This window comes from Lactuca sativa, chromosome 7, assembly GCF_002870075.4.
Source record: "Lactuca sativa cultivar Salinas chromosome 7, Lsat_Salinas_v11, whole genome shotgun sequence".
Taxonomy (NCBI): domain Eukaryota; kingdom Viridiplantae; phylum Streptophyta; class Magnoliopsida; order Asterales; family Asteraceae; genus Lactuca; species Lactuca sativa.
The window spans coordinates 88881733-88906960 of NC_056629.2; the positions used below are offsets into that span (position 1 = coordinate 88881733).

A 25228-nucleotide genomic window follows, 5' to 3' on the forward strand; every position below is an offset into this window, starting at 1 on the left:
ACTTTTTATTTTATCAAGATGATGCATATAATAAGGATAAATATTCAAGTCTTTATTTTCAATTCTAACGATGGGTGATATAAGAGGTTGTAAATTAATGTTTATAATCAAGAATTTTTTGAAAATCAATATACTAGATAAATATGTTTTTGTTTCTATATTAACGAGATAATATAAGTTTTAAATGGTTTATGTAACATTTTTAGTTTTGGTAAGCATCAAATGATGGTTGATTTGGGATATGAAAGGAGTATAAAAAAAATTCAAACAAAGGGCCCAACCGGGTTCGAACCGGTGACCTCTTGATCTGCAGTCAAATGCTCTACCACTGAGCTATGAACCCATTTTGATGGTTATATGAAGCATAGATTTATATTAATATTCAATATTTGAAAAAAAATAAGACAGAAAGATTTTGATAGATCAAGCTGGAGTGCTTTGAAAATGATTTTCATAAAAACTGTTACTTATTTGACATGTTATTAACCTACATAAAAAATTGTGACAAACCTTAAAAGAAATGACCATCTAAATACCATTTATTTCAAACCGGTTATGTTAATTTTTTTCCCATTATGATGGTGTTTCAACAATTATTTAGTTAGTTGAACATATCTCCCGACCGATGGTTGATAACTAACGAGTAGAGAGATATCCCATATTACAGATAGAATTATGTTTTTTTTTATAGAAATGACATAACTAAAAGGATAATACATATAAATCGTCTCGAAATATCGTGAAAACTAGTTGATGTAACAATTATTGGGAAATATTGAGATATGTACTGCTGTAACAAACTAACAATATTTAACTTGAATTTATGTTCCTAAATTACTTGATGTGTCAGATACATTTTTGTTTTCCTATAGGTGTGCTTCATATGGATTGTCATATGTTGGGGGAAGGGTGGAGAATAGATGGGTTAATTGGGTTCCTATCAAGTTTAACATTCTTTTATGGTGTATCAGACTAAGGAGCATTCTGACACAGGAAAGATAGTCGACTAATGATATGGTCATATATAAGTATATATTTTAGGTCATTATCTTGATATATTTGAATAAAATGTTATATTTTAAGATATATGATACTTAATATGCCTTGGAATCTTAAAAAATAGTTAAAATCAGAATTGGGATGCAAAATGAGGAGAAAGGAGCTGAAAGGGAAGAAAAGTTGGCAAAACCGAACAAGCAATACTTGATAAATTATAATTGGGCTGATAGACCTATCTTCAATGTTTTGGCTATATTTAGTAACTCCTAACTCCTATTAAGTTGATTCAAGATGCTTTGAAAACAAGACAAATTTTCAATCGACTTTCATGTTCATGCCAAAATACGAATTCTAGTTCTCACTATAGTGATCATGATTATGATGACATGTGCGGACTTGAAAAGATCTGGTGAATTATTCAAACATCAAGAACACAAGGAGTAAATAATCACATTTAAGCTCAAATAGAATACTAAGAGTACGAGTGGGTATTGTTCTTTCTATCACTAAACTAAGTCTCAAATGGGTCTTACAAGTTCTTACATAACATAGGAGCCACTCACTTCCTATTTATAGAAAAGGCTAAACCCATTACACATTACAAAAGGGTAAGCCACATCCAATGAGAACTTTGTACCCTAATATTCTCCCCCACAAAGTTAGGATTGGATGTCCCAACTTCAGTTTCCAAACAAACTTGCACAATCAAGACTAATTCCCCTCGAAGTAACACCGGTCTTTAAATCCGCAAATGAATACCCGAGAAGTTTTGAATACCCATATCTACATTCTTCCCTGATTTATAATCAACAAGTGATTATAAAACCCACAAAGGATGAGAAGCGCTCAAGGAATAAACTTGACGAATCTCCTCCTCTATGTATGCCAAAAATGAAACCATGAAAATCTTGCACGAAAAACAATCACAAAAAGCCAAGAAAAATTTCCAAATTTTGTGATATTTTTTGACTTTTGTGTGAGAGTTGCAAGAATTTCAGAAATCTAGGTAAAAACTGTCAATTTTGTAATTATACAGGAACCGTTGTGCCAAAAAAGCTTCCAATGAGAAATTTTACCCCATATATGAAATTTGGCGTAGAGTGACAATTCGCATAAGCTTCAAGGATTGAATTCGAAAAATATTCCCATTTCTCATAATTATACCCCAATGTGGACATTGGGTAAATTTTGTCAAAGTGCTGAAATGTCAGGGGATTCGAAAAAAATTCTGCATTGTTCATAGAAAATTATCCCATTTAAAAAGTGGGTATTTTCTTCTAATTCGTTCGACAATTTTCAATTTCGACTCTATGAACACTAACCATCTAAGTCAATTTCAACATCAGTCTGATTCCAAGAGATATGGTTCGACTTTCAAGGGACACAAACCAATTACGACTCCAGTCAAAATCGAAATCGTTTCTATCAAGAACCCGATTTTGACTTTCGACATCGACTCCATATTCTGCAAGCTCAAGGTGTTCGACTCCTAACCCAAACAACGATTGTTCGACCCTTAAACACGAATCCAATTTTGATTCGAACTCAACATCCAATACTAGTTTGAATACAATTCCATTCAAACAACTCGAATACAAGTCTTCAACGATTTGATAGCATCTTCTCAAACAAGAAATCAATATTTGATTACATACATTTGATCTCCAACCATTCAATCCACATCAAAGTCATTCCGAGACGAGATCCAGATCAGTTACGAGTTTAAATTCTGATTTCAGTTGAACCTCCTTCAATCTTGATTTTTCATGTTCTTTTGCATTGCCTTTAGCCTTTAACAATCGATTCCGAATACGAGACTTTGGAAATTTGATAATTACAAATCAAATAATCATACAATCAATTTGGAATTTGAAACCACTTCAAGCAACACTTCGAATCCAATATTCAGGTCAAATGTTTCTCGAAATCGCATCAAATCAAAGATATAATTTCCCGATACACGAATGAAGTAAAACGAATTGCATAGATCGAAATTTAAACTAGGATTACTTGCTATCTGATCAGAATTGTGAAGCAATATAGTGATTCAACTTTCGTTAAAAAAACGAGATTAATCTGATCGTCGTGAATGAATGATCAAAACGAGAAACAATTTGATTCTCTTTTGTACTCAATAAAACATATATGTGAATCGAGTGAATGTTAGATGAATAGTAGGTTTTGGGTTATTTGATTGTATCAAATAAATTTGGGCTTTAGATTGAATTTGATGAACCGTAAACATATCAACAATTAGGGATGAGCAACGGGCCAAACCCGGACCAGACCGGCCCGAAGACCGAAAACCCGAAGATCGAAAATCGTGAATTTTCTTACCCGAAAACCGGACCGTTTTTGGATGTACGGGTTCGGGTTCGGTCCGGTCCGGTCTCGGGTACTAAACCGGGTTTCGGGTTTTGGACCGAACTAGGCTTTGAAATTGGTACAATGCGGGACTTTACTTAAATCACGTGCAAATGTGGTGTCTACAAAAAAATACAAACCTTATTAACATTTGGAACAAATAAAAATTACACTATTTAGCACAAAAACTACACTTTTTATAAAAAAATGCATGTTTTAACAAAAAAGAAACAACATCGTTAATAAAAAAAACTGCATTTTAATAGCTTTTTTGTGTAAAAACAACAAAAAACATCATTATTTATAAAAAACTGCATGTTTTTATAAAAAATTTTGCATGTTTTTATAAAATTTTTTTTGCATGTTTGAACAAAAAATAGAATGCTAAATACATATTTTCTTGTAAAGTGATAGGAACAAAAGTTGATCAAGATCTATAAATAATGTTACAATAAAAACATCAAGTTTTATACATAATGTTATATATAACATTAACTAATAATTCAATATCCTTATCTATATATTTTAAGGAGAAATTTTTTTTCGGTCCGGTCCGGGTTAAATCCCGTATTCCGGGTACGGTCCGGTCCAAACCCGAAACCCGATTAGCGGTAAAAACAAAACCCGAAAACCGGCCCATTAATATGTATATTCGGTCCGGTCCGGGTCCGGTCCCGGTTTTTTTCCGGTCCGGTCCGGTCCAACGGGTCATATGCTCATGCCTATCAACAATATTGTGGACTTGGAATTGAATCAAAACATGTTGGATTGGGCTAGATCAATTGAAATAAAAAAAATATTAGATCAACAATTTGTTCAAAAAAGATTATATGTGATGAATCAAAATGATCGAATATGAAAAACGAAAAGCACGATTAAAAAAATGATTGAATTCGGGTTTCGAGAAGAACCTCGATCGTTTATCTTCGATCTCAACATGAATTTTTCGGAATCCATTTGAAAATTTGAGAAACCTTCTTGATGATTCTTTGTCTATTTGCAACACATGAATCAATCATTGAAGATCTTCATTCTTTCGTTGGAACAAGAAAATCACCAATCATTAGATTGTACCACCCACGATGCGTGTTGTACAAACCGTTCTTCATGTCCTTCAATGATCTAGCATCATCTTCACAAGAACCATCAACACTTTTGGGTTTTGAATTCTACTTCATTGCAACATTCGATGATTGTTTCTTTGGAACCCAAATTTGCTTCATAGATTTTGGATTCATAGAAACTTTTGAAGATATTTGTGAAGAAACCCATTTGTTCTTGCTTTTGATCTTCTTCTTCTTTTTATTCCTTTTAATCTTTTTGGATCTTGAAGATTTGAATTCAAGAACAACTTCAACTTTGCAAGTTTGAATCAAATCTTTTAGAGTTTGGTACATTTGAACTTCTTGGATTGAAGGCTTTTGATAAGGCATCATTCCTTCAAACAAATTACAAGAATGCAAGCATTCATCGGTTTGAACTCCAATTGAACGAAAAAAATCTAGTGAATCATTCAAACATTAAGAACACAAGGAGTAAATAATCATGTTTAAGCTCAATTAGAATACTAAGAGTACAAGTAGGTATTGTTTTTTCTCTCACTAATATAACTCTCTGTGTTGTTGGGTTAATGAAAACCAGGTTAAGTTTAATCGGTAGTCAACTTTTTTATTGTTATCAGACTGATGCATATAATAAGGACAAATATTCAAGACTTTATTTTCAGTTCTAATGATTGGTGACATAAGAGGTTCTAAATTAATGTTATAATCAAAAAAAAATTCAAAATCAAATAATTAGAGGAAATTATTTTTAATTCTATATTAACGAGATAATATAAGTTCTGAAATGGTTTATGTAATGTTTTTAGATTCGGTAAGCAACAAATGATGGTTGATTTGGGATATGAGAGGAGTATAAAAAATACAAACAAAGGGCCCAACTGGGTTCGAACCAGTGACCTCTTGATCTGCAGTCAAATGCTCTACCACTGAGCTATGGACCCATTTTGATGCTTATTTGAAGCATTGATTTATATTAATATTCAACATTCTAAAAAAGAAGATTGAAAGGTTTTGATAGATCAAGTTGGAGTGATTTGAAAATGATTTTTATAAAAAAAAATATTACTTATTTGGCATGTTATTAACCTACATAAATTTTTTTGACAAACCTTAAAAGAAATGACCATCTAAATACCATTTAATTCAAATAGGTTATGTTAATTTTTTCCCATGATGAGGGTGTTTCAACAACTATTTAGTTAGTAGAATATATCTTGTGATTGATGGGTGATAACTAATGAGTAGAGAAATATCACATATTACGGGTAAAATTATGTTTGTTTATTAGAAATGACATAACTAAAAGGATAAATACATATAAATCGTCTAAAAATATCGTGAAAACAAGTTGATGTAACAAGTCTTGGGAAATATTGTGATATGTACTGCTGTAACAAACTCAATATTTAACTTGAAATTATGTCCCTACATTGATTGATGTGTCAAATAAGTTTTTGGTGTTCTATAGGCATGTTTCATATGGATTGTCGTATGTTGGGGGAAGGGTTGAGAATAGGTGGGATAATTGGGTTCCTATCAAGTTGAACATTCTCTTATGGTGTATCAGACTAGAAAGCATTCTGACAGAGGAAATATAGGTGACTAATGATATGGTCATATTTAACTATATATTTTAGGTCATTATTTGAATAAAAATGTTATATTGTAATATATATGATACTTAAAATTCCTTGAAATTTTAAACTATAGTTAAAATCGGAACTAGGATGCAAAATGAGAAGAAAGTAGCTGAAAGGGAAGAAAAGTCGGCAAAATCGGACAAGAAATACTTGCTTAATTATAATTTGGGCTAATAGACCTCTCTTGAGTGTTTTGGCTATATTTAATGACTCTTAACTCCTATTAAGGAGATTCAAGATGCTTTGAAAACAAGACAAAATTTCAATCGACTTTCATGTTGAAGCCAAAATACAAATTCTAATTCCTATGTCGTGGCAAAGGCATTACCATGACGTGGTGGATCAAAAAATTGCAAAAAAAACCCCGTTTCGGTCTACGCTGTCGTGTACATTAAGGATTCTAGTTTCCATGATGTGGCAAGTCTTTTACCACGTCGTGGCGACGTTGAAACCTATAAATTAAGCCAAAAATTAACCCTAATGATAAATCTTTAACCAAGTTCGGTTTCTATGAATATAAATCTAGAGCTGCGATTTTTATAGTCTAAAAGGAAACCAGAGGGCCATTAAGCTAAAATGGAACGAAGATTTGAAGCATTCGAGAGCAAATTCAAGATGGGAATCATTCAGTTTTCTTTTCTGGTCATGATTAGCATTCTAATTGTGTTCGTACTGCTTTTACTTTATGAATTTAGGTGTTAACACATTTTTCTTTGTGTTTTAAATAGATTATTCATGAGATTATGGATCAAAGTTTTATTTCGATTGTTTGTTCTTAGTTAATTTATCATGTCAAGTTTGATTGATGATCCATATGCCTTAAATATCAGTACTTTATTACCTATTGCGGAGTCAATGTGATTATAAGATCAAGCTAATTATGTTTTCTTAAATAATAGTTGTTTTATTATTATAAAAATACTTGTGACTAGTGTTGGATCAAAATCTATGGTGACCCACTATTGATGAAACTCAAATTCCATGGAATGTTCCATAACTTTACAATTAAGCAAATATGTCACTTTAATAGATTGGACATGGATTACTAGAATCCATCATCAATATTAAATCACTAGAAACACCAATAATTTCAAGTTTGATAGATCATTTGGATGATCCACCATTGAATGATTCAAAATTCAAATCAAAATATTTAAGAGAAAAATACCTTAAGTGTTTGTCAAAGTGAATGTAAAGCTAAAGACCGAAAGAAATTATTATAACTATTGTAAATTAGATTTGTCCATTTTAATTGAATATCTCGACTTTTTTATTTCCTTTAAATTGTCAAAATAAATAAGAGACTAAATCTAAGGCGTAAGTCTTCAAAAGACACGACTATTCTCTTTATCAAGTCTATTTTGTAGATTGTACCTTAACTGAGGTTTTCTATACTACAAAAATACCCTTTAATCATGCATTGCGTGTCATAAAATGCACAGATGACACGCAAATGCGTGTCAAGAAAGGCCATGTCATAAAGGAAGACGACACATATTTACGATGCACATAGATGACACGCAATGCGTATCAAGGAAGCCCCTGTCATAAAGGAAGAGGACACGTATTTGCGTTTCGTAACCTTTTGACAATTAATGTTTCATAACACAACAAAACATACATTATGTAATAAAAAAAATCTATTTCATACAATAAATGTATCAACACTCATTCATCTAATCTACTTTGTGTTTCATACAAAAAAATCTCTTTCATACAATAAATGTATCATCAAAAGAAACAATAATAAATATCACGGGGTGTGAATAAATCTTCATATTACATATCCAATATGTTAGCCAAGCATACCTAAAATTAAAACTAAGTTATATCTTACATTTATCCCAAAATAAATATACATAAAATAAAGGAAGAACTAGAAAATCCCTTTAGGTTCTTTCAAGGGCAGAAATGGAAATCACTTCTACAAGCTTGGATATGGCTTGCACATCTGAGGAACTGAAGGTGAAGGAAGTAGGGACCTAAAAATGGGAAAGGACTGTTATACCCTTCTGTCTAGATACATGTTTGGATTAAGAGTAAGAGAAAAGAGAAGGATGTTTGACCTCTCTTTGGTTGCAAGATCTTTTAGATTTCTTGTTGTTCCTTGTGTAAACAAGACAAAAGATAAAAAATTTGGGTCAATAGTATTCCAATAGAAACAGAGAGCTAAAAATAGGTAAATTATATTAAAGCATTTAATCCATTTCACAAAATAATAAAAAATTAATAGATGATAAGTTTTATGATGAAAGAAAAAGAATCATAACTAACTTGGTTAACAGATCCTAAGCTACCTCTCATGTTTTGAGGTGAGAAAGCATTTTGAAGTACTTGTAACATAAATGATCATATAATGGTTAAAATCATAAAATGTATATTTTATGATGATTAACAAAACGAATCATTGAGGAAATTATAATTTTTGGTAATAATAAAAAATATATAAAAACCTAATAATCAATGTCCAATTTTCCGATTTTGGGTTGCATTTGCTTCTGTTTAAGCTTCTTATTGTCTTCCTTTTCAATATAAGCCTGTCAAAAGATACAAGAAAGCAGTTAAGAAAATTTAAAAACTAAATGAATAAAAAAAACAAGGTATAGTTTTGGCTCTAATTTAGAGATTTATTATAATAAATGAACTTTAATAGAATTAAAAGTTAAACATAACGAATATAATTAAAATTCAAATAAGGTTATAATACAGAGCACATATTCTAGTTATGCTTAAAAAATAATACTGAAATCTAATAAAAATAACAAAATCAGTAATTAAAAATTACATAAATATAAATCAGTCATATTTTAATTTTTAATTCCCTACCAAGATGGAATTTCTTTTTTTCAAGTATATACGTAACTAAATTTTTTTTTATTTATTACAATATATACATAACGAGGGTATTTCGTTAACTTACTAAAAAAGAAAGAATGGAACTAAACTCCTTCCGCTATCACGAAGGGTAAAATCAATCAAACATAGAATTTAAAGAATTCTTTCAACACGCAATGGAATGGAATCTCAAATTCCAATTCCATAAAAATCCACAAACCAGAGGAAGAAAAGATGTTACTAGGGTAAAAAGAAATCTTACTTCTCTAATTTTCTCAATCACAGTGGATGCAATGAAGAAAGGAAGTTGAAAAGGCTGTTTCTCAATACCTCGTTTCCCCTGCCACACGATTCAAAACATGATGAAACCTGCAACTTTTTAGGACATGCAAAAATGTTACCTAAAGAGGGCTTGAAGAAGACGGATACTTGAACCAGTTGTAGAAATAGAAAATTGAGGATAAAGAGGAATCACAACAAGGTTTGTAAGCCCATCCATTTTAATCTGCCATGGATACAAATATACAATATAACATTTGTAGTTTGAACTTTGAAGAGAGGGCAAAAATGGATTGAACCTCTGACTTTTGATCCCAAATCTGACTTGCAACCTTCGATTTCTGATCTTAAACCTCTAAGTCGAGTCCTATATTTACGAAAGCTCAAAAATTTGACCTTGACACCTCCTATTTCTGATGAAAGAGGAGTATCAAATCTGAGAGAAAAATGAGGGGCCTCTGGCTCAAAATGGATTAGGGTAGAGGGGAGGTGAAGTGGTGCGATCTATACTGATTTTGATTAAGATTGTGAGAACTCGTTGGAACCGAGGCTTAGGTTTTTGGTGGAGGTGAGGATCAGGGAATTGAGGAAGTTGTGGATGAAGACGAAGGCCCTAGCGCTTTTTCTTGCTAATATCGGAAGAGGCGGGGTTTAATTTTTTGGGATTTCATTAAAAAATTAGAAAGCCACACTTACATGACACATATTTTATGGTAGGCACCCTCAGTACTTTTTTTTTTTTCTGACGCTAATTTTAGGGGATGCATAAATACGTGTCCTCTATCCTTCAAATTTTGTAAACCTGACATTATTTTTAGGACATACAAAAATACGTATCGTAAATCTGTGTGTGTAATTGTTTGCTGTCATTAAAGGGCCATTTTCTATTAGTAATGAACACTTTTTCCCCTAAAATAATAGCTTTATGACCATTTAGACCCAATAAGCACTATGGTCATTAGCCAGCCTCTTAAATAGGCTTAAGTATAGAATATACCCAACAATAAGCTTAACCTTTGGACATCCTCTTATAAAAAGGGTTTCTCAATTCTAGCAATAAAGACAAAAAAAAAAAAAAAAGACAAACGATGGAGCTATTTTTGTCATTTCATATAGATTTAACGGTGGAGATTGATAGTAACAGACTCACAAGAGACTATTGATGTTACCAAAACCATAAGGACAGCCCATGATAAAAAAAAAATAAAAAAATAAAAAAAATACTTAAGACTAAAAGTAAGATTTTTATCAAACCACATAGACCAAAAACGGACAATCTTATTCATTTTGACCATTTTACCCGGTCAACATGTCATTAAACTTTCAAAATTTACATTTTGGCCCAATTTGTATTTAATACAAATCTGGTCAAATATTTATACTTTTGGGCAAATTTCAAAACTCTGTCACAAATTTATCCTAAATTTAGTTTGTTACATAAGTTTTTTTTTTCAAAATTTTGTTTCGAATATGTTTTTTTTCATAATTTTTTTCGAATATGATTTTTTGATGTATAAAACATATTTAAAAAAATATATATTTTCACATAAAAACCTTATTTTTTCTATATAACTTTTCTTAAAACATTTTTGTATGCAAAATACTTATATGTAAATTTTTTTTAAAAATATTTTTATATGCAAAATACCTATTTATAAAAAAATATATTTTAAATACTTATTTATAACGACATAGTTATGTGAAATAAGTGTTTGTATATATATTTTTTTTATATAAACATGTTTGTATATATTTTTATAAAATACGTCTTGCTATATATTTTTTTTTAATAAAAACATGTGTTCTATACAAATGCATTTATTATAAATTAGGTATTTGTATACATTTTTTTAATAAAAACGTGTTTGTTGATAGTTAGTTTTATTTCCTTCTTTTTTATAGTTATTTTAGCATTTTTAGCCTTTTTTGTTGTTATTGCATTGCATATTCTATCCCTTCTTTGTATTGGATCGTATTGGATACTTTCTATTTTGCATAAGGTGTTGTGTAGGCTTTTGGAGTCTCGTTGCGGTTGCGGATTAACTTGTTGTTGGGCTTTGTGGGATTACAAGGATTTATTGAGCTTTGCGAATCCATTTTGGAAGAATTAGGCTTGATTCATTGAAGATTTATATGGGTCATGGACTCTTAAATATGGGCTTGGACTGTCCATATTAAATCTTCAAGATGATTGATCCATTTTGAATCATGTGAGGTGTGAAGGGGACCAAAGATGTCTAAGATAATGGGGTTGGGTAGTGGTAGAAGCAGCCAATAGATTTCAACATTACTTACGAGGGTGGGGTCGCTTCCACACTACTTTGCATAGTCACCTACACAACTTCCTATCCGGGGGGCATTTTGGTTATTTGGTAGATCATTTAGCTTGTGGGTTAGGTCTAGTCGCACATACTTCGAATTTTCAACCATTGGAGCGTCTTAAAGGCAATTTTGGAGAGCTAGAGCCATAATCTTCTCATTCTTCTAGTAATTACTAACTTCTTGATGTTAAAACATTTTTATGATTGTTTTCTTGTTCCCATGAGTGGCTAACTTCTTTAGTTTGGCTGACTTAGGCTAAAACCCTTGGATATGTGTGCGATTTGAACGATTCTCATTAGATTGTCATTTATTTCATGTTATTGATTCTTAGTTCATAATTCTTAAGTGTGCTTAATACTTAAAACGTGAGCTTGGTACTTAAATAAGCAATTATTAGTTTCTTTCTTTTATTTAGCAATGAATCATTGAATTTTCTTAGACCAATGGCTTTATGATGGTGAAAATCACATCTAGTCGATGGATCATGAATCATTTATTGATATGTAAGCATTGGCATCCTCTTGGAATTAGGAATTCCTTCATTCTTAAGGATAATCAATTTTCTTAAGTTCAATTACTTCAATCGGGTTCTTGATTATATTTAAGAAGGTGTTTTGTTGGCTTCCCCAACCTCCATACTACCTTTGACGAATTTTGGCATATCATTCTTCAAGATTACTATAACCATTTTGGATTGATTGATAAGCTTACATATTGAATGTTAATGATAAATACACAAATATTCATTGTTACATTTTATTTTGCAAGAAAAAGTGTATAATTTGCTTGCTGGACTTGACATCCCACCATTTGTATATACTTTTATAAAATACATATTTGCATTTTTTTTAAATTGTATTTGTATACAAAACCATTTAATATAAAATAGGTTCTTATAAAAATATATACAAATATGTTTTGTTAGGAATAAAACCCTAATTGAGATCTGATGAACAAGATGCGGAAAATAAGAACAAACACAAATATGAAGATTAGGTCGAATGATCACTCGATTTATTCAAACAAGAGAAATAAATTACACTTTCACCATAGACTATAGAATCTAACACTATATAAGAAACCTCACGTGGCGGCTACATTTTGTCTCACTCTTAACCCTAATAATGAATAATACATGACTATTTATAGGGAAAAGACAAGTCTTGGACTTTTAACCTACACTTCATCAAGGGGCCTATTGTCATCATCCATGGAGTGCTTTGAAACCCTACAATCTCCCCCTCAAAGTATGGAATGGATGACAATGCTTTAACTTCCAAAACAAGCATCTAGCGAATAAAAAGATCTTGCAGTGAGGAATAAATGAAGCAATCCACGAATCTTGATTCTTCAATAGTCTTCAAACACGGGCTCTAGGATATATAAATCAAGCACTGAAGTAATGTCTTTAAAATTCATTTTCGAATGCAATCCCAAAAAAATCTTCATGAAAACCAAGCCAGCCATAAAAACCCACTTCAGAACAAAGAAACCAAATCACTTCTTGTCTTTGAAGAGCCCCCCTGCAAGTCACAATGATCTTCAAATAAGCTAATGATATAAGCCATCAAAAATATAATGTAACAACCCAAACTTTAAGATTCGTAATGTCGCTTGATCGAGAAAATACTAGAAGTCGGAGATATAGCAAGTCCTTAGCAAAGCTCGATAAAGAACTTCCGCGGTAAAGGATACTTCTCTGTAAAAGCTTTAGCAGAGCTCGATGAAGAACTTCCACTGTAAAAGCAGCCTTCATAATTCTACCACAAGCTTTATCAAAAATCTTCAACTTTGAAAAGTCACAAATCCAATTTCGAATGACCATACCAAATTCTCCCCCTATTTATAATAAAAAAACATGATTATAAAGCCTTCAAATGGTCATGATAATGATCTTGAATGGATAAAAATTTACTAAGCTCCCCCGTGACAAAATGATATACACAATAAAGTATAAAATCCGAAAAAAGCCATGAAAATTTGAAGTTATCACGAAAAACGACTTTCCGAACCACCAAAACTTGATGGAATCCATAATTTTCTGTTCACGAAAAAATGCATGCATTAAAAATTTCAAAACTGCTCACTGCCCCCCAAAGATGTAAACTTTTCTGAATAATGGGCCGAAACTGTCCATTCCAAGCTTCATCAGGCGAAACTCCTTTCGCTTTCGGTCCTTCCTCCGTTTATTTCAACCATTAACAAGCGAACCCAAGTTTGTTGTTCCAGGTTCGGTCCTAATTCATCAGCATTACCCCAAGGCGAATCCACTCACAGTTTCGCTTATTGTTCTCACTCTACATTCGCTTCAAGTTTTAACAAACAAACCCAATATCGTTCTAGGCTCGTTCCAAGTCTGTCGATCAAAGCGAATCCACGTCAACGAACATTAGAGCTAGCCCAGAAATCAATTCCAAGTCCTTTCGCTCCGAATCAATCTCACAGATTTTCGTTCGATCGTTCGCAGGTAATGCAATTTTGACTTTCGTTTGACCGTTGTTCTTCCCGATTGAGTCCCCAAATCATTCTAATTGAGCTCCAATTACCAATTTCATGGTTCGCATCACACATCCGATTTTGAGATATGCCCCAATTCGAAGATCCATAACACAGCGAACCTGAAAAATGTGAAGCACCAAATTGCGAGATGGAATTAACAGTGCTCCGATAGCCTATGTTTTGACAGTCTTCAAGGCATCGCACCATTGTAAAGGCTTGTTCCAAAAACTAGGTTAACAAACAAAATCGCCAGTTCATCGTAACAACAGCCTTCAATTGTTTAATCCAATTTTGACTTTTCATTCTTTGACCAACTGTTCGACAATTGTACATCACAGGACCCAAAAATCGTGTTCATCCAACACCACATTAATACTCCACAGATTGATTTCATTTAGAAATCATTAGCAATTTTAAGAAACAAATGAAATCAAGTCAACAGAAAAAACGGGAATAAAAGAAAACGATAAACAAAGAATGGATGAGCAACAAATTCAAGATACGTCTTTTACATATGGTTTGATTGTAATAGCTTTAAAGAAACGATCTATATTCAAACGTTTACAAACAATAGCATCAGTCAATCAATCATCGACTTGTTAATTTTGACAAACAGGAAAGATTGAATTGAACACAGAATGAAGACGCAATCGGAGAATCAAATGTAATATTAGGGCCAAAGAAAAGAAAGATGGATCAATATTAACAGGCGGACCATGAACAGTGAATGACCATGTGATTGGGCCAAATCAAAATCAGATTCGAATGGATTCAACTGGGTCAAAACAAATGAGTAACATCAATTGATTTTTAGATTAAGCAAATGACCAGATCTAATATGAAGAGAAGAACGAATCAGATTAAAAAAAATACCAGATGAACAGTAGAAGAACAACATAAATCTCCATGAACAGTAACTTGAACATAATTTTGATTCAATACCGCCGAAACACCAATAATCTTCAATATATGTACAGAAAATCACCAAATCAAGAACCGATACTTCAAAGATCAATAGATATTCAAAGACCTGCTCTGATACCACTTGCTGGTAATAAAACCCTAATTGAGATCTGATGAACAAGATGCGGAAAATAAGAACAAACATAAATATGAAGATTGGGTCGAATGATCACTTGATTTATTCAAACAAGAGGAATAAATTACACTTTTAGTATAGACTAAAGAATCTAACACTACATAAGAAACCTCACGTGGCGGCTACATTTTGCCTCACTCTTAACCCTAATAATGAATAATACATGACTATTTATAGGGAAAAGACAAGTCTTGGGCTTTTCACCTACACTTCATCAAGGGGCCCATTGTCATCATCCATGGAGTGCTTTGAAACCCTACATGTTTATATAAAAAGAAATGTATACAAGCACTTATTTTTGTGGATATAATTACATAAATAAACATAAATATGTTTACTACAAAATAGGTTGTATTATTTGTATTTTATAAAAAGTGTTTTTGTATGTATTTTTATAAAATAAATGTTTGTGTGTGTCTATATATATATATATATATATATATATATATATATATATATATATATATATATATATATATTATACAAATGTGTTTGTGTATAAATGAACTTATTATAAAATAGGTGTTTGTACATATTTTTTATAAATTACGTGTGATGGGTACGGTTTTTTTATAAAAATAGATTTTTTTATATTTATGTATTTATATGAACACAAAATGTTTTATCTACTTAATAAATAACTATTTTATAAAAGTTTTTAAGGTACAAGTGAGTATAATAAGGTATTTTACATAAGTGTATTTCATGCATTTTCATATAACTACGCCTTTGTAAATTGGTATTTAAAATTTGAAAATACTTTTAGAAATAGGTATTTCGCATACAAAAATGTTTTTCAATAAAAGGATTTAAAAAGAAAAAAAGGTTTTTGTGTGACAATATGTTTTTTTGTGTGAAAATATGTTTTTTTGTGTGAAAATATGTTTTTTTGTATAAATATAATTTTATACATAAAAAAAAACATATTCGAAGAGCTTGATGTTGATTTGGGTTTCAGAAGCAATTCCTATAAAGTAAGAATGAAGAATATGATGATAGTTGTTGAGGGGTTTATATTGGGGTATGGAGGTAGTCAATAGTAATTTTTGCACAGAACATGTTGAAACTTGAAAACATCCAAGGTTTTTATGTGTAGAGTGTGTAGGCTCACTATTATTTAATGAATATCAAAACATTGGTAGATAGCGACTAGCATGCAGTAATTTGGATTGTTGGTTTCTTCATATGATTTTACAAACATGATTTGGTTAATTTGGTAGTGATTTAGTTAAGTTTACTAGTATTAAAGAACAAACATTGCAAGTTTTGTCAATTATGTTATTATAATATACGTATAGTGTCATTATCCATCATAAAACTAACTAGTGTTGGTGAATTGTCTCACTAAATATATTTAAGTGTAATGTAACGTCCCAAAAATACCAAATAAAAATTTTCATTTAAAAGAGGTCAAACCATTCATACATTATCACAAAAGATGACCATATTAAAAGTATTCTCAAAACATAAGAGTAAAATCATAAACATTTATTGTATAATAAATATTCAGGAGATACAGTGTGATAAAGTGGGGCCCTACCTTTGAAACGAAAAGTACCTGAAAACATTTTAAACATAAGTCGTAAGCACAAAGCTTAGTGAGTTCCCCAAAATACCACACATCGTACAAATTAGTGGGCCCTGTCCTAAGGTATGTTTCAACCTAATACATATTAATGGTCTCCCTGGGGTGTATTTCAACCTAAGACATATCAATGGGCTCCATCTTGGGGTGTATTTCAACCCAATACATATCAATGGGCCCCGCCCTAGGGTATATTTCAAACCAATACATATCAATGGGCCCCACCCCTGGGGTACATTTAAACCCATTACATATTAATGGGCGCCACCTTGGGGTATATTTCATCCTAATACATATCAATGCGCCCCACCCTAGGGTATATTTCAACCCAAAACATATCAATGGGCCCTAACATGGGGTATATTTCAACCCAAACCCTCGCAAAAGTCACAAAGATAATTAACATTATACTCAACATAATCTAGTGGGCTGACATTGGTGCCTTTGGCCCACGAGCATAGTGTGAAGTCTCTCCTAAACTACTTGATAGAAGTCCAACAACTACCTTAGCATTAGAACAACCAACCCAAACTCCCTAAAACTAAACCGAGACCAATCCTTACTCAAATGCTCAATTCTACCCAAGTTTAACCAAAAGTCAAACTGGTCAAAATGTTAACTGTCAGCTTAGTCAAAATCAACGTCATGTCATGACCATCCCTTTGTCATGTCGTGAGAATGCAACGACAAAACAATCGTGATTCTAGGCACCATCACGCCGTGACTTCTAGCCAGAAGGACAGAATCTTCAATACGTGCTTAATCTCTTCAGACCAAGGACCATAACCTCATATCGAGTTCCTAAATAGCTGAATAATGGATAAGGTTTCCAACTTTATCCATTAGGATGCTCCAAACAATCAATATCTAGTCTTTAAGTCTCAAAGGGGCGAAGAATGCATCTTTCTCAGCTAAATACATTAAGTCCAAGTCTCCAAGCTTCAGATATGAATCAATATGATGTTTAGATGGATAACGTTTCCATCTTCATCCATAATAATGTCTCAAGCTTTCAATATCTAATCTTTAATACACCAAAATAGTCTATATGACCAAAATAACTTGAATGGCTAAAAGGGAAGGCAGAAGATAAAAACCTTCCTAGTCCATGATGTCCAAGAAAACATTCTAAACTAATTAAAAAGGCGTTGGAGTCCAGATCTGAAACATACAATATTCTTAGGACCTTGGAGTGTAATAAACTTACAAACTTTATTCCCAACTCTCACTCAAAACTCATTAGTATGGACCAAAATACCAAATACACATAGGTCCAAAGATGAAATGCAATAAAGCTTGAAACTTTATAACTTACAAAGGTGTAGAAGGCAGATGAACATTAAGATCTTCGATTTCCAAGCTTCAAGGATCTATCTTGCATGAAAATATAGCTCCAAAATAACCAAAAACTCCAAAAATGTATGAGAAAGGAGATGGGAAGGTTAAATATTGAGACAAGAGGCTAGGGTTTTTCCCTAGAGATTCTAGATATGATGCAGGCTAAGAAAATACCCTAAAACATGAATCTTTACCTTTCAGTACCTTGAAAATCCTAAAAATTTCATGGGCTTTGGGTTGCATAGTTCTCATGTTGTGAGAATATATTCTCACCTCGTGAGCACTCTCATGTCATGAGAATTACTTCTCAGCTTGTGAGAACGGATTTTCACCCAATTTCACTCTAACTTCAAGCAGTCGCAACTTCTTCGTTTAAACTCCGTATTCGGCGATCTTTATATTCACAGAAAGGTATTGATGATCCCCAAACTTCTATCTAGTTAATTTTGTCTTAACATATGTCGAACGAAAAACCATAATTCATGAAGGAATTCAAAAACATCGCTATTTCCTATTTTACCCTTTGAGTCCAATACACAAACCAAAGCTGTAATCACTTATCCAACATTGTCATAATCTAAAAAATTATATACCCCATTCCCTTAATTCCCATGACCTTAACTTAATCCATTCATTGTCTATGATGCCGAAAATGAGAAACTTCTCAAAACAAGATGTTAACCCCCCTCCTCCCCCCCCCCCCCCCCCCCGACTTAAAATTGATTCGTCCATGAAATACGTCTTGGTTAGAATCTTTGAAGTTAATGTCAACATATTACACAAGCTCTCTCTAACCCCTTTGAAATCAAGGCACCTATATAGAGAAGTCAAGAGATCACTCGGAAACCCACAACCGCCAACAAATAACTGAATAACTTGAAATAGTCAGCCACAACTAGAACTGTAAGACTTAACTTCCAGAGAGAACCACTCAAACCGGTAACTCTCAAAACTACAACCAGATATCAAATCCATCAATATACTTTCCAGAACCAGGACCCATCAGTCTAAATTTCAAAAACCATACCCTAAGACTGATGATCGTCCATATATATCGTACCTAGCCTTAGCCCCTGACTAGGAACACCACCAAATCATGTATAAAGAATACTCAATGGACACCGAACATGAAATTACACAATCCCAAATTCGTAAATTATGCCCAAAAGCCTTAAATACAAACTTGACTTAATGAAAAGTAATCTTCATCCTACTGCTCCCATGAGTATAATGGTGGTCCATCGAAGAATATCATGTTGCATCCAAATCCCTTATCAGCTTAGACGCACCTCCACCTGACAGATCACTCAAGAAATTTACAACAAACTTCATGACTCAAGATATCATAACCAATACCAAAAATTGGTAACCAACTCCTAATAGACAGTCTACAAGCAGCAGGGTTCATAATGCAAAAATTCAACAGGAGACTTTTGATGCACATTTAATACTCCCAACCAAATTTTACTATCTACATGATCCAAGCAATCCTGGTCACTGTGTCTACTGACTTCCAAGTCACTGTGTCTACTAACTTCCAACAAAGCACCAACACCCAATCATGCCAATAAGACTAACGATACGAGACCTAAGAGTCTAAAAAAATGACTACCAGGTCCCACCTATATGAATCATACAACTACTGGTTTATGATACATCATGACACCTTCTAACCACTAAAATGATAAGCTCACGGTTCCACGCTAATCTTGTCGTCATTCCATCACTGGCCTGAAGAATTGCGACCAGCACCTCAAGGGTGTAAAGGTACCTCAGGGGTCTACTAACTTCCAACAAAGCACCAACACCCAATCATGCCAATAAGACTAACGATACGAGACCTAAGAGTCTAAAAAAATGACTACCAGGTCCCACCTATATGAATCATACAACTACTGGTTTATGATACATCATGACACCTTCTAACCACTAAAATGATAAGCTCACGGTTCCACGCTAATCTTGTCGTCATTCCATCACTGGCCTGAAGACTTGCGACCAACACCTCAAGGGTGTAAAGGTACTTCAACCATTAATCCACTGACTTTCAAGGACGCAATCAAGTCCCCTCTGAATTCTAACCAAACACAACACGAGTAGTATCCTTCTATCACACATAATTCCTTTCATAGTACATGCTCTTACCAATGCAAAATCAGATGAAAACATGGTCGCACACAACTAGAGGATGAGATAGGCAGTTGTACTCTTGTTCCAATTTAGAAGCTATAAACTACAATAGAACCATAGCAATAAATTTGAAACAAGTGTTCTTATGTTATCTTACTTAGTCCACCTATACAATTCAAGACTATATTTGAGGCACTACAACAATATACACCCTAAAGGGAGACATATAACCATCTCTAGATCTACTTCATTCCTTTTACCTCACACCCTTACCCAACAGGTGAAGTACAGTAGATCAAGCGAAATTTAATTGGGGTGTAGACAAATCCCCACTGCTGCCAACCACATCTGTTGGTATTGGTTTTGTGGCTTTTGTTGGCTTTTCCTTCAACTCTTAATTTATCTCTGGTTATCTTCTTCATGCTTCCACATCTTCTTGATTTTCTATTATTATTACTTGCATTTTATGATAGAAGGTGTAAAAGCTGATTAAAGTCATTGATACTTCTGTTAGAGGTAATGATGTTTTCCTTTTAGAAAAATGATATTAATTAGTTTTCCTTTTTTTAGCATCATGGTATTGGTTTTGTGGCCTTTTTTTTGCAGATTGAGAATGAATGTGAATTAATAGGGAAGGGACTCCAAAGAATTGGACATAATTACATGAATTATGATGCAAATCTGGTCATTGGATTAGGGACAAGTGTCTCATGGTTCATATGCAAGCAAGATGATGTTGTGATGCAATCGTAAGCACTATTATGACCTGACTCAAATTCATTTAGTAGAATCTCATTCATCCTTTCTTGGGTTAAATGTAAGAAAATCAATTTGCTGTTGTTGATTTGTTTTACTGTAGCATCACACTTTCATTTCTTTTTATTTATTTAAAAAATCTACCAAATTATATCAATATCATCTAAATACCAACTTTTGGTTGTAATTACATCAAATAGCCTTTTATTTTGACACTATTCGAATTTTTAACAATGTTCTTCCCGTTTATTTATTAAAAATAAAACCAAATTTCATAATTGTTATCATTTGTTTTGTTGTTGTGCTATTTTTGAAATAAAATTCATTGAGAAGGACCATATGGTCATTTAAAATTAATTTTTTAATTGACTGATACCATTTCAATGGATTTTTTAAAGTCCACGGACCTGTTTTTTATTCATGTTTCTCTAATTGCATACAAATAATGTTTTACTTTGTTACTGTTCCATTCCTCTGGATTTCTTCAACTCTAGGACAAGTTTTAGTTTTTTATACATTAATTGATACGATTGCGAAAGTCGACCCTTTAAATTCCAAGCCGGAAGGTGGCTGTGATTGCGACTAACTCCGAAGGATCGAAACATATCAGAGTTGTTGGTAATTGCTGTGACTGGGTACGAACATCTGGATCCAATTCCAATTGGTTACGACTGGTTTTGAAGGATCGCAACGAATTGTAGTCTTTTGTTATCGATACAATGGAGTCTCTAAGATTAGTTGCGTTTCTCAGAATGCGATATGATGCGAGTCTTAGAGTGTTATCAAGTGCGATTGAGATTCTCAGAGTATAACAGGTTTCGATGCTTGGAGTATGGTTCGATCCGAACCTTAGATTATTATTAGATGCAAACTTCAGAGTGTTGCGATTGCGAACAACCTCGGAACCAATCAGACTGTCATACGCGATGTTCCGATACATGCATGGATATTGGTTCTGATGGGATAGTCGGTTCCGAAGGGATGCTTGGTACTGATCGTTGGATGCGGATGCTACATGGAATCGATACAACATGGATTTTCATGGTTACCACCATAAATTTGCTGGAAGGTTTTTTTTTTTATTTTTTTTTTTGGAAATGGTTTTAGTCTTTTATTTATTTCCCTATTTAGTTTTCAATAAGCCTATAGATTCTATAGTTTCCTTTTTAAGTTAGTTTCCTTTTAATAATCATTTGTAATACTAAAAATAGCCCTTTTGTCAATTATTGTATGACATTATGAATGAATTTTAAATTAAAGAACTTTTTTGTTCTATTGAGTTGCTTACTCTCCTCCTTGTCAATTCTAGGATGCGTTTTCTAGGTTGATTCGAATTCAAACCAATAGTTCGTGATTTTTCTTCACCGATATTCAATATATAGGTCTAGTTTGTCTATCAAATCTATCATTCTTCTTATTTTATTCTTGTTCTTGTTTTGGTTCCCGTTTCCGTTGCAATCATAAAAACCCAAAAACAAATCTCCCTTCCCATATTTGTATCATAAGTGGTATCGTAAATTTCATTCGTTGTCCAGATTTGTTGTTGTAATTCAGTAAACTTTCTATCAGAGCTCTGATTCCGAATTTTTTGCTAACAAGTTGTTCGATTTTATTCGATTTATAGATTTTTCTGTTGGTGTTGTTGAAGTCGCATCACGAGCCATGAACGTTGATGATTTAAACTTCGTTAATTCCTTGCCTGAAGTTTTGCATGGCTTGCAAGATGGAGAAAGGCGGCAGTCTGGACATGGATAGTTTAGGAATATTGAGGATTGCAAGGTCAATGAATTACCTGAACTCGTTGGTGGGGCCGATCCAGAAGTATATTTTGATTAGGAGAGAAAGATCAATAGAATCTTTGAGTTTAAGGAGTTGGATTATGATAAGTATTGTAAGTATGTAATCTTGAAGTTGAGTGGATAAGCTTTAATGTGGTACGAAGGTTTGAAGATCAGCAGATGTCGTGAGGAAAATAAAAGATTACTTCATGGGAATCCTTGAAATGGAAACTTCGGAAGAGATATGTACCAAGTTCATCATAGGACGATCATCTATAGGAGGATGGCGCATTTGAAGCAAGGGAAGATGAGTGTCGTAGAATACATTAATACGTTTGAGAAGTTGTCATTTTTGGGAGACATTGAGGAGGTTGAAGAACAGAAGATGGCACCTTTTATATGTGGTCTGAATTTTGGTTTTTAGAAATTTTGCAAACCCAGGTTGTGCATGTTGATTCCGATCAAAGAAACCAACTATTTCATACAAATTAAAGTGTTGTGTGGAGAATTAGTTGTGTAGCTTGATCATTGAAGGTGGAAGTTGCACCAATGTTGCCTCTAGCAAGATGGTTACGAAGTTGGGCTTAGTCACAATAGCCCATCCTAAGCCATATGTACTTCATTGGTTGGAATATGGGAATGAAATGAAATCGACGAAGCCGGATAGAGTTGGTTTAGCCATGGGATCATATGGAGAGGAAGTTTTATGTGATGTTATTCCCATGGATCATTTGACATTTATGTGATATACAAAGGAAGAAGCAATGAATATGAGATGAGGCACAATGGTAAGAAAATTGTGTTATGTCCCATATCATCAATGACAATAAGGTCGATGGTAAACAAGCAGGGCAAGAGGAAAAATGTTACAATGTTAACTACTGAAGGGGAAGTGATTAAGGATCATTTGTGCAATGCTCCAATTTATGTGTTATCGGAGCTCTCTAAACCTTTTGAGGTTGAATGTGAGGAAAGTGGTGTGGAATGTGTCAACAATAATTCTTACTAGGAGGACGTTAGGAAAGATGAAGGCATTGTTTACAAAGAAAGGAAGTCATACCGAAATGAACAAGACCTCGTGTTCCGATGGAAGCTGAGAACACATATGAAGATGATGTGACGAAAGAGGAAATGAAGAACGAAAAAAAGTCTATGAGTTTCTGGGAATCATATGCTAGCTTTTCATAGAATGATTCTAAACCATTTCTTAAGATGAATGCTCAATTTGACATTGGTTCGATGCCTAAGCGAATCAGATCGATTGAAAAATACTGCCGTGAATGAGTCAATTGAATTGTCCAAAAGTGATTATTGGAATGATGATTATCGTTTGGAAATGAGGGCAATTCCTTTTAAAGGGGGGAGGGGATGATACGGTTACGAAAGGAAACCCTCCAAATTCTGCATCGGATGGTGGTTAAGATTGCGACTGACACTAAATGATCAGAACGCATCGGAGTTTTTAGTAATTGGTATGACTGGGTGTGAACGTCGGGATCCAAATCGAATTGGTTGCAACTGGTTCCGAAGTATTGGAATGAATATCGTAGTCTTTTGTTATCAGTACGATGGGGTCTTTTAAGATTAGTTGTGATTCTTGGAATATGATATGATGTGAGTCTCAGAGTGTTATCGGATGTCATTATGATTCTCGAAGTATGACAGGTTACGATTCTTGGAGTATGATCTGATGCGAACCTTAGATTATTATCAGATGCAAACTTTGGAGTGTTGCGATTGCGAACAACCTTGGAACCAATTAGACTCTCGTATACTTGGTTCTGATACGTGCATGGATATTGGTTCCGATAGGCTACTTGGTTTCGAAGGGCTACTTGGTACTTATTGTTGGATGTGAAGTCTACTAGCATTCGATACAAGACAAATTTGCATGGTTACCACCGTGAATTAGCAGGAAGATATTATTTTATTTTTGGAAAAGATTAGTCTTTTATTTATTTCCTTATTTAGTTTTCAATAAGCCCTTAGAAGGCAGTTTCCTTTTTGAAGTTAGTTTCCTTTTCATAATCGTTTTTGTAAGGCTATAAATAGCCCTTTTATCGTTAATTTGTAAGACATTATGAATTAATTTTGAATTAAAGAACTTTTGTGTTCTGTTGAGTTGCTAACTTGCCCCTTTGTTAATTTTAGGATGCGTTTTCTTAGTTGATTCAAATTCAAACCAATAGGTTTTGGTTTGTCTTCACCGATATTCAATCTATAGGTCTATATTGTCTATAAAATCTATCATCTAAATCCATAACTAAAATTGCATGAATTGATAGTGGCACAGTCCTTTTGGATTGTCCTCAAATCTAGCATTTGGATATATATATATATATATATATATATATATATATATATATATATATATATATATATATATATATATATATATATAGAGAGAGAGAGAGAGAGAGAGATTAATTTATCATGCGAATAATAAATTAAATAAATGGTTTATTAATGTGTTATGAAAATAATGTATTAATTAGAAATCATATTGTTTAATGAATAGTTAATTAGAAATTAATTGAAAT

At 33.0% G+C, this 25228-nt stretch overlaps 2 non-coding genes across 2 annotated transcripts; both read right to left on the reverse strand.

Annotated features, from left to right (window-relative positions):
- Positions 1–271: 271 nt before the first annotated feature.
- Positions 272–343, reverse strand: TRNAC-GCA (transfer RNA cysteine (anticodon GCA)). The gene has a single exon. It is a non-coding gene; the product is annotated as a tRNA-Cys (tRNA).
- Positions 344–5296: 4953 nt separating this feature from the next.
- TRNAC-GCA (transfer RNA cysteine (anticodon GCA)) lies at positions 5297–5368 on the reverse strand. Its single transcript has one exon. It is a non-coding gene; the product is annotated as a tRNA-Cys (tRNA).
- Between the last annotated feature and the right edge of the window lie 19860 nt (positions 5369–25228).